Source organism: Petaurus breviceps, unplaced genomic scaffold (genome assembly GCF_028583685.1).
Source record: "Petaurus breviceps papuanus isolate PSGF00001 unplaced genomic scaffold, PetGlider_PUasm1.0 90895, whole genome shotgun sequence".
In the NCBI taxonomy this organism is placed as follows: Eukaryota; Metazoa; Chordata; class Mammalia; order Diprotodontia; family Petauridae; genus Petaurus; species Petaurus breviceps.
Window position 1 is genome coordinate 31,597,295 of NW_027187372.1, and position 8,401 is coordinate 31,605,695.

At 43.9% G+C, this 8,401-nt stretch overlaps 1 protein-coding gene across 3 annotated transcripts in view; it reads left to right on the forward strand.

Moving 5' to 3' along the window:
* Nucleotides 1-3,940: 3,940 nt before the first annotated feature.
* Nucleotides 3,941-8,401, forward strand: part of CDK18 (cyclin dependent kinase 18) — a 149,439-nt gene continuing 144,978 nt past the window's right edge. For 2 of the 3 annotated variants that reach the window (XM_069074680.1, XM_069074683.1), the window contains exon 1: nucleotides 3,941-4,055. The gene's annotated coding sequence lies outside the window, so the exon portion shown is untranslated. The remainder of the gene's footprint in view (nucleotides 4,056-8,401) is intronic. The other variant, XM_069074682.1, reaches the window with a different exon arrangement.

The window sequence follows — 8,401 nt, forward strand, 5'->3', positions numbered from 1 at the left end:
ATGATAGCTAACATTTATATAGCACCTACTATGTGCTAGGCATTGTGCTTAGTACTTTGCAAATATTTTTTATTAGCTTCAAGGTCTCTGTTCTGAGCTAGTCTCATGATTATTTTTAAGAGACAACATCTGGGTTTCTTACTGATGCTAGAAAAGCCAGTACTTCTTGGTCCCAGATGCACAGTTCTATAATAGCATGTTCCTATATTATTATCTATCTTTTAGACATTTATTGGAGGTAATAAGTTATCAAAAGCATGGATAACTAGAAAAGAGGATTAGATGGTCATGTATTGAGAATTAAAGTCAATAGATGGATAGACTGGGCACTTCAATGGTACTCTCAAGATATTAGAAGAACAAGAAGGCCTCCAATAAACTGGGCATGCCCTCTGTGGAGACATTACAGAAAAACCTGGACATGAATTGGCATAGGAGAGGTAGGCATGAAAGGGGAGCAGGAGATGTGGCAGGAAGGGAACAAGCATTTATTAAGTATCTACTCTGTGCCAGGGACTCTCTTTGTTAGGGTAGGAAGAGTACTGACACTGTTAAGATGACATAGTTATCTAAGGCGGCAAACAACAGACAAAGCAAGGATCTCCAACCACTGTTAGGATTAAACATTAGATCTGAAAGAGATCATGGGATCAAAGATTTAGAACTGGAAGGGACCCCAGAAACCACTTAACCCAACCCCCTCATTTTACAGAAAAAGGAAACTGTGGCCAAGGAAGGGGGCTGGAAATGACTTGACCATGGTTACATGTTGTTGTTCATCCTTCATTTTCCAAGAGGACTAATGACACCACAGGGTGCTACCTTGACTTGCTTATGAACTGAAGTGAGACTGAGTCCATGGTCACATAGGCGGTATCAGACATGGTATCTGAACCCTTTCCTCTTTGATTTGCTAGGATGCATGGTAGGAAATCACAAAAATATTGAAAAGCCCTGCTCTAGAACACACCATGGCTACCTAAATCTCTCAAGTAGTGATAACAGGTGAGCGTGTAAATAATTAATAAGTGATCACCCTCCTGATATGGTACTTTTTTTCTACTTCTTAAGAGGACAGCTATAGAGCTAATGGGATTTCACTGCAACAAGTCAGACTGGGTTAGACATCTTAAACTGGGCAGGACCTGTGATTTCATCAATAGATGAAGCGTATTCACTAGACCAGTTGTGATGCACAGTGTCGTTGAATACCCATTTCTAGAGCCTGTAAAAAACAAGTACGCCAACCATACTTTAAAGCCTGACTTGGTTGAAGTGAGGAGGGTATAAAATAATTCCCAAGGATGCCCCATCTCCCCATGCTGCTCACTATCACAGTAGAGTGGAAAGAGCATACTTTGGAGTCAGAAGGCCTGAGCTCAAAGCCTACCTAGGTGACTTTTTAGGCATGTCACTTAACTTCTCTAGGCCTCAGTTTCCTCTCCTGTAAAATGAAAGATGTCAGACCTGACAGCTTCTGAGGTACCCAGTTCTAAAACTATGATCCTATTTGTATACATATAATACATATTAAATTATTTAACTATTAAATAATATTTAAATAATAATTAAATTATTATAAGTATACATATTAAAACTGCCTTTTTAGCTTCTCTAGAAATATTTTTTAAAACAGTATTTTCTTCAGTCTAAAACCCTTTGCAGATTTTCCCCTTAGGAAGAACAAAGGCAAAGGCTTTCCTCTGAAATGGAATTAAGAGTGATAAACAAACTCAACTCTTGTCTAGATGAGATTATGGCCTTCCCACTCAGCTGGAGTACTGTGACCTACCTCTTTTAAAATTGTAGGCCAAGATACTAATCACTGGAAAGTGGGTTAAGGGGAAGTGATCCAGGAAAAAACTGAATTTAACTATTCTGAAATGTTAACCTAAAACTGTACTTTAATATGGTACGATCTTTTCCTCAATAAAGACTCCTGTAAATGTTAGTTAAAATTGTAGAGAATATGATGAGTTAAAGTCACATCAGAAGGCATGGGTAACTATGCCCATCTGGACATCTTTACAAGCTACAAATGGCTTGTTTCAATCATGCCCAACTCTTTGGGACCCCATTTGGGGTTTCTTGGTAGAGATAGTAGAGTGGTATGGTATTTCCTTCTCCAGCTCATTTTACAGATGAGGAAACTGAGGCAAACAGTTATGTGACTTACCCATAAGCTAGTAAGTATATGAGGCCATATTTGAACTCAGGTCTTTCTGACTCAAGGCCTGGCAATCTAACCACTGTGCCACCTAGCTACCCAGAAATGGCTAGTAGATTGAGATAAAATTGTTTCTAGCACACTGGTGCCCAAATTAAAAAGCACAGTTAGCACTTTTCCTTAGACATTCTGTTCAATAATAACAATAGCTAACATTTACATAGCACTTATGTACCAGGCTCTGTGTTAAGCACTTTGCAAGTATTATCTCATTTGATTCTCACAACAACCCTGCCTGGGAGGTAGGCTAATTTATCCCCATTTTACAGATGAGAAAACAGAGGCAAACAGGGGTTGTATGACTTGCCCAGAGTCACACAACTAGTAAATGTCTGAAGCTGGATTGGAATTTAGGTCTTCCTAAGTACGGGCCCCATGCTCTACCCACTATTGTCAAAAAGCTTCCACCACGGTGACTTTGGGCAAGTTACCCTCTTGAGACCTCAGTTTCCACCAGAGCAAAACAAATCCCGACTAGACAGCTCCTACATTACCTTCCAGCTCTAAATCCCCCCTTCTTATGTTAAATTAACTTCTGACGGACTTTGGGAAAGCCATGAAAATCTCTTCACACCTCAGTTTCTTCCTCTGTATAATGAAGAAGCTGGACCAGACGGTTTCTGGGAAACAATGTTGCAAGCTAAAATCCCACCTTCTCCAGGAAACCCTTCCCAACCCCGCTTAATTTAGCGCCCTCGGTTATTTCCTATTTATCCTGTCCACGGTACTGGCTCCCCCTTAAGGCTGTAAGCTCCCTGAGGGCAGGGCCTGTCATCCATTCGTTGTATCCCTAACGCTCAGCGCAGTGCCTGGCACACAGCAAGCGCATGATAAACGTTCACTGGATGATTGACCGAGTGTCCAATGCGTAGAGCCCCGGACCTGAAGTCAGGGAGGCTCAGGACCCCTCAGTTTCCTCCTCTGTAAAGTAATGGGGATAATGAGGCTCAAATGAGATGGTCTGTATTTGTAAAATGCTTTGCAAACCTCACAGCGCTACAGAAACGCTGGTTATCATTATTACCACAGACGATTAGTCTACGACCTTCTTTCTACCTGAGGTCACTCTCCCTCCCTGGGCCTCAGTTTCCTCCTCTGTAAAACTAAGAGGGAAGGGTGGGCTAGGCACTTTCCCAGGTCCCTCCTAGCTCTAAAGCCGTGAATTCTTAGGCAGGGGTGCCGGTGCCGGTAACTGAGCACCCCTCAGGTCAGCATTTGACAAACTCCGAGGGGTAGGAGGGTCCTGGCCAGGATCAAGCCGGCATCGGAGACCCCGCCCCCAGGGAGCGGAAACACCTGCCGCCCGCCGCGCGCAGCCAATGACGTTACGCTTCCCGCGAGTCTTGGTCCATTCCACTGGGACGCAGTCTCCGGGTGGAGCAAGGAGAACTGCCCTCTTTCTTTAGACCTTGTGGCACCTTCCTCAGCTACCCTCCATCCCCTGTCTTGGGCCGTACCATTCCCCACAAAAGAGCCCTCCTCCCTTCTAGGAGACGCTACCACTATGGTTAATCCTGAGGGAGTGATAGACTAGAAAGCTACATTTTACCACCTACTCCCTAAAAGCTTATTAGTTCAGAGAGATATAACCTTACCTTTATTTTACTAGAAAATTTAGTAATCATTGCTCTCATAGATTTATTATTTAAAAGAAAACAAGGATTTTCTGCAATCATACCGCATGCCCCCCCATTTTAAACTTGGTATGTCTCACTTCCCTACAGTCACCCGATTAGAAACTCCCTGGATTTAAAGGGGCAACACTACGTTCCGACGCTAGCCCTTGAACTTCCCGCTAGGGGGGAAGAAAGTGCCAACCAGTGCGTGCGTAAGTCCGTGCGTGAGTGCATGCGTGCATGTGTGAATATCCGATGAGAGCAGGAATCTGGACACCTTCCGTCGATTTACAGCTGGTGGGGCTCTCAGAAGCCTTGTGGTCCAACCACTTCATTTTACAAACGAGGAAACTGAGGCTCAGGGAGATTTATTGACCTGTGCTCCCTGGAAGTCACCCAGGTAGTGAGTACCAGAGGCAGGATTGGAACTCAGATCCTCTGAGTCCAGTGTGTGCATCTAGATGCCGGACAGGTTTATTAGGGGGAGTGCAAAAGAATCATGGGTTCTGTTAGTCCACAAGCATTTATTTAGTCATCACCATATCAAAGACGCCAGGGAAGTTATTCGGAAACAAAGAAATGCAAACCCCAAAACAAAGAAAACAGGTCGCTGCTCTGGAGGAGCTCACACTATAATGAGGGGGACAGCATACAGGTACATACAAATTATATAGGGAGTAGATGGAAGATAACGTCAGAGGGAGATACTAGGAGCTATGGGGAACTGGACAGTCTTCAATAAGAGTCGATCAACCTTAAGCTCCTGCACTGAATGGGTGTTGCCTCAGTAGAAGTGAGACGTGTTAAAGACCTAGGCTTAAAAGGGCTGTTCCTGGCCCGCTGAGTCCAGGGCCATCTTCAGTCTCCTGATCTATATCTCTCCTCCCCCTGCCCCCCAACCTAGATGGCTCTGGAAGGAGAAATTGAGGCTGGTGACTTTGCACAGCCCTCCCTCACTTAAATCCAGTGTCATGGTATCACTTCCCTGATGTCATGGTCCTCTTCCAGAATGAAAGATAAACCACAACAACAGCAAGAACAACGTGTCAGGCACTGTGCTAAGTGCTAGGGATTCAAGAAAGGCATGACTGCCTGCCCTCAGGGAGCTCCTAGTCTAATGAAGGAAACCACACAGAAAGGAACTGAAGGGAAGGAGGGGCACAATGTCTCCTGCACCTGCACTGAAGCGGGAAATGATCTGAATTTCGAAGTAGATTTCATCATGAGTGTCTGGGAGAGTAGCTGGTGGAAAACGATGAGGAGAATTCTCTGGGTGCCCTCCTCTAACGGTGGAGGAGCTGGGTGGAACTCTCCATGAAGAGAAGGTGGAGTTTGAGCTGAGTCTCATAGGAGGGAGAGGTGGAGGGGGAATATTCTAGGCATAGGGAACAGCCCTCAAAGTGTGAGCTCCTTGTGAACTGGGACTGTTTGTTGCCTTCCTTTGTATCCCCAGCACTTAGCACAATGTCTGACACATAGTAGGGTTTCCTTTAAGTCCCAACTAAAACCCTACCTTCTACTGAGAGCCTTCCCCAACCCCTCTTATTTCCCTCTGTTACTTAGCTCCTATTTATGCAAAGATCTTCTAGAATCATGCCTTGTGCCCCCATCCCAATTTTAAACTTGCCATGTCTCACTTCCCTATAGACACAAGTTTAGAAGCAAGTAACTTGTTTTGCATAAATTTGTTTTCACGTTGCCTCCTTCATTAGATTGTAAGTTTCTTGGAGCCAGGGACTGTGTTTTGCCTCTTTTCTATCCCCAGTGTTTAGCACAGTGCTTGGCACATAGGGGGTACTTAATAAATATTTATTGATTGGTTGGTCATCCTGCATGTTTTCTCTCACATTATATTGTAAGTTTCTTAAGGGCAGGGACTGTTCTTTTCCCTGTTTGTGTATCCCCGGTGCTTAGAACATAGCCTGGTATGTAGTAGGTGCTTAATAAATGTTTATTGATTGATAGTTAACTGAGAGTTTGAAGGCACAGAGATGGGAAATGTGGCTTTGTGAACAAGAACAGCATTTGCTCAGTGGGGCTTGATCATAGCATGAATGGAGGGAAATAAAGGGTAAGGAGACTGAAGAACTGGAAGAGGCCAGATTGTGAAGAGCTTTAGATGCCACACAAAGGTCGCAATAGGAAACCACTAGAATTTATGTAGTAGATGTGTGACATGAGGAGACCTATACTTTAGGAAAATCCCTTTGGTACTTACTTGGAGCATAGCTTAGAATAGGGAATAGGGAAACCAACTAGAAGGCCATTTCAGTAGTCTAGGGAGGCATTGATAAACTTGAAATAGGGTGGTGGCTATAAGTGGAGATGCTATCACATAGCTAGAAACAGTAAGACTTGGCAAAAGACTGGATATGTGGTGTAAGAGAGAGTAAGGAGTCCTAAATGACACAGAGGTTGCTAACTTGGGTGATTGGGAGGATGGTGGTGTTCTCAACAGTAATTGGGAAGTTTGGAAGAGATTTAAAACCAGCAAGGGACTTAGAGATCATTTAGTCCCACCTCCTCATTATGTTGTTGTTCTTTTGGGGTTTTCTTGGCAAAGATACTTGGAGGGGTTTGCCATTCCTTTCTCCAAACCCTCTCATTATACAGATGAGGAAACTGAGGTCCAGAGATCAAAGGACTCGTGGAGGGTCAAGGGCTCTCATTTTAAAAGTTTGGGGTCAACGGGCAGAAGGGAAAGAGGAAAAAGGGAGAAGAGGTCACACGATTCAAGACACCCTAGTGAAGACTGGTGTCTGTTCCTGGAAATCAAGTTTTATTTATGTGTCCACTTGGCTATGTTTTTATCTGTCATTCCTGTGTTTTACCCTCAAAGGGCATTTTCTTAGGCAGTGTTTTTTGATGGTGGGTGTAGGGTCATTGCTTGGGATTGAAGCCTGAGGAGAGAGCAGTAGGGTGGTGATCACTCTTCGATCGGAATCATCTGTTACCCAGCGTGGGCGGGAAAGCAGTCGGGGCTGTTGCTTGCTTAATGAAGACGGAGAGCCGTTTCTAGCTGTGCACAGTTGCATCTTCCCCCATTAACAGAGGTGACATTCCCACTCACTGCTCATTACCCAGAAAAGATTGGACAGGAATGGGGAGACATATTGATTACACCAGAGCCCTCTAGCTTCTGTCTCCAGTTAGATTGCTATGAACATCAAAAGCCCCCTCACTCACTCTGGTTTTGTAAAAAGAAAAATAATCAGTCTGGCCTCTTAGGTCATCTCTTCCATACTCTTGCTTTCAGGCCCTAATAGCCTTTGCAGACAGGCTTCAATATTTCTGAGATGATCAAAATGTTGACAAGCCCATGAAATGTTCTCAGAGCTTTTCCAAGCTTCCCAATGCTCTGAAAATGATGTATCTAAAGGCAGAGAATGTGTGTAAGGAGGAGGTAGAGAGTATGGAAGAACTGTCAGAAGGGGCAGAGTGACCCTCACTCCCAGACTAGTGTCTGGAATCTTTTCTTTAGATTCAGGAGAGAAAATAGGTATTGGGCTTAGGAAGAGATACTTGAATTCAAGGAAGAAATTTCTGGCTTCTAGGGTTGTATGATTAAGGCAAGTTGTGGAATCATCTTCTCTAGAAATCTTTTCAAATAGGACAGAATGCCCCACTCTCAACCACCAAGACATACGGTAGTTGTATAGATCAAGTCACCATTTAAGCATTTATGTGTCAGGAACTGTGTTAAGCACATAAATGGGTATACAAAGAAAAGCAAAAGCCAACTCCTCTCAAGGAACTCTGAGTCTAATTAGGGCGACAACATTCAAACAATTGTATAAAAAAATGTGTGAGTGTGTGTGTGTGTAAAATTGGAGGATTAAGGGGGCTCAAGAAAGGCAGCTTATAGAACATAGGATTTGAGCTGAGATTTGAAGGAAGCCAGGAGGCAGAGAAGAGGAGGAAGAGCATGCCAGGCACGGGGAGATAGCCAGTAAAAATGCCTAGAGTCAGGAGATGGAAAGTCTTGTTTGAGTAACGAGACCAGTGTTACTGGATTGTAGAGTTTGTGGAGTATGGTAGACTATAAGACATCTGAAAAGGAGGGAGGGCCAGGACATGAAGGGCTTTAATAGCCAGAGTTTTTATATTTAATTGCGGAGGTAATGGGAGCCACTGGAGTTCATTGAATAGTGGGCAAGTGGATGACTTTGGTATCTTCCATATCTGACCAAACTCTAAGCACTACACAGTGCTTGCTTCAGCCACCCTCGTGGCTGTTGGGACAAACTGTTCTCATCCACCCATTCCACCAGGGAAAGTCTTCATGTGCTTAGGGTAAACATCCCCTTAACTTAGCAATAGGTTTCTGAAATGGTCAGACCCATAATTAGCTGAATAGAGGATGCTGAATAGGCATCTTTATACAGGTCACTTTGCCTGAAAGCAGAAGAATGAAATGGATTCCTGGAGTACACCTATTTAATTAGGTGAACCAGAGAGAAGCTCTCCAATTCCAGAAGTTTCTGTAGCCTGAAAGGACAAGTTTTACACACACACACACACACACACACACACACACACACACACACACACACACACA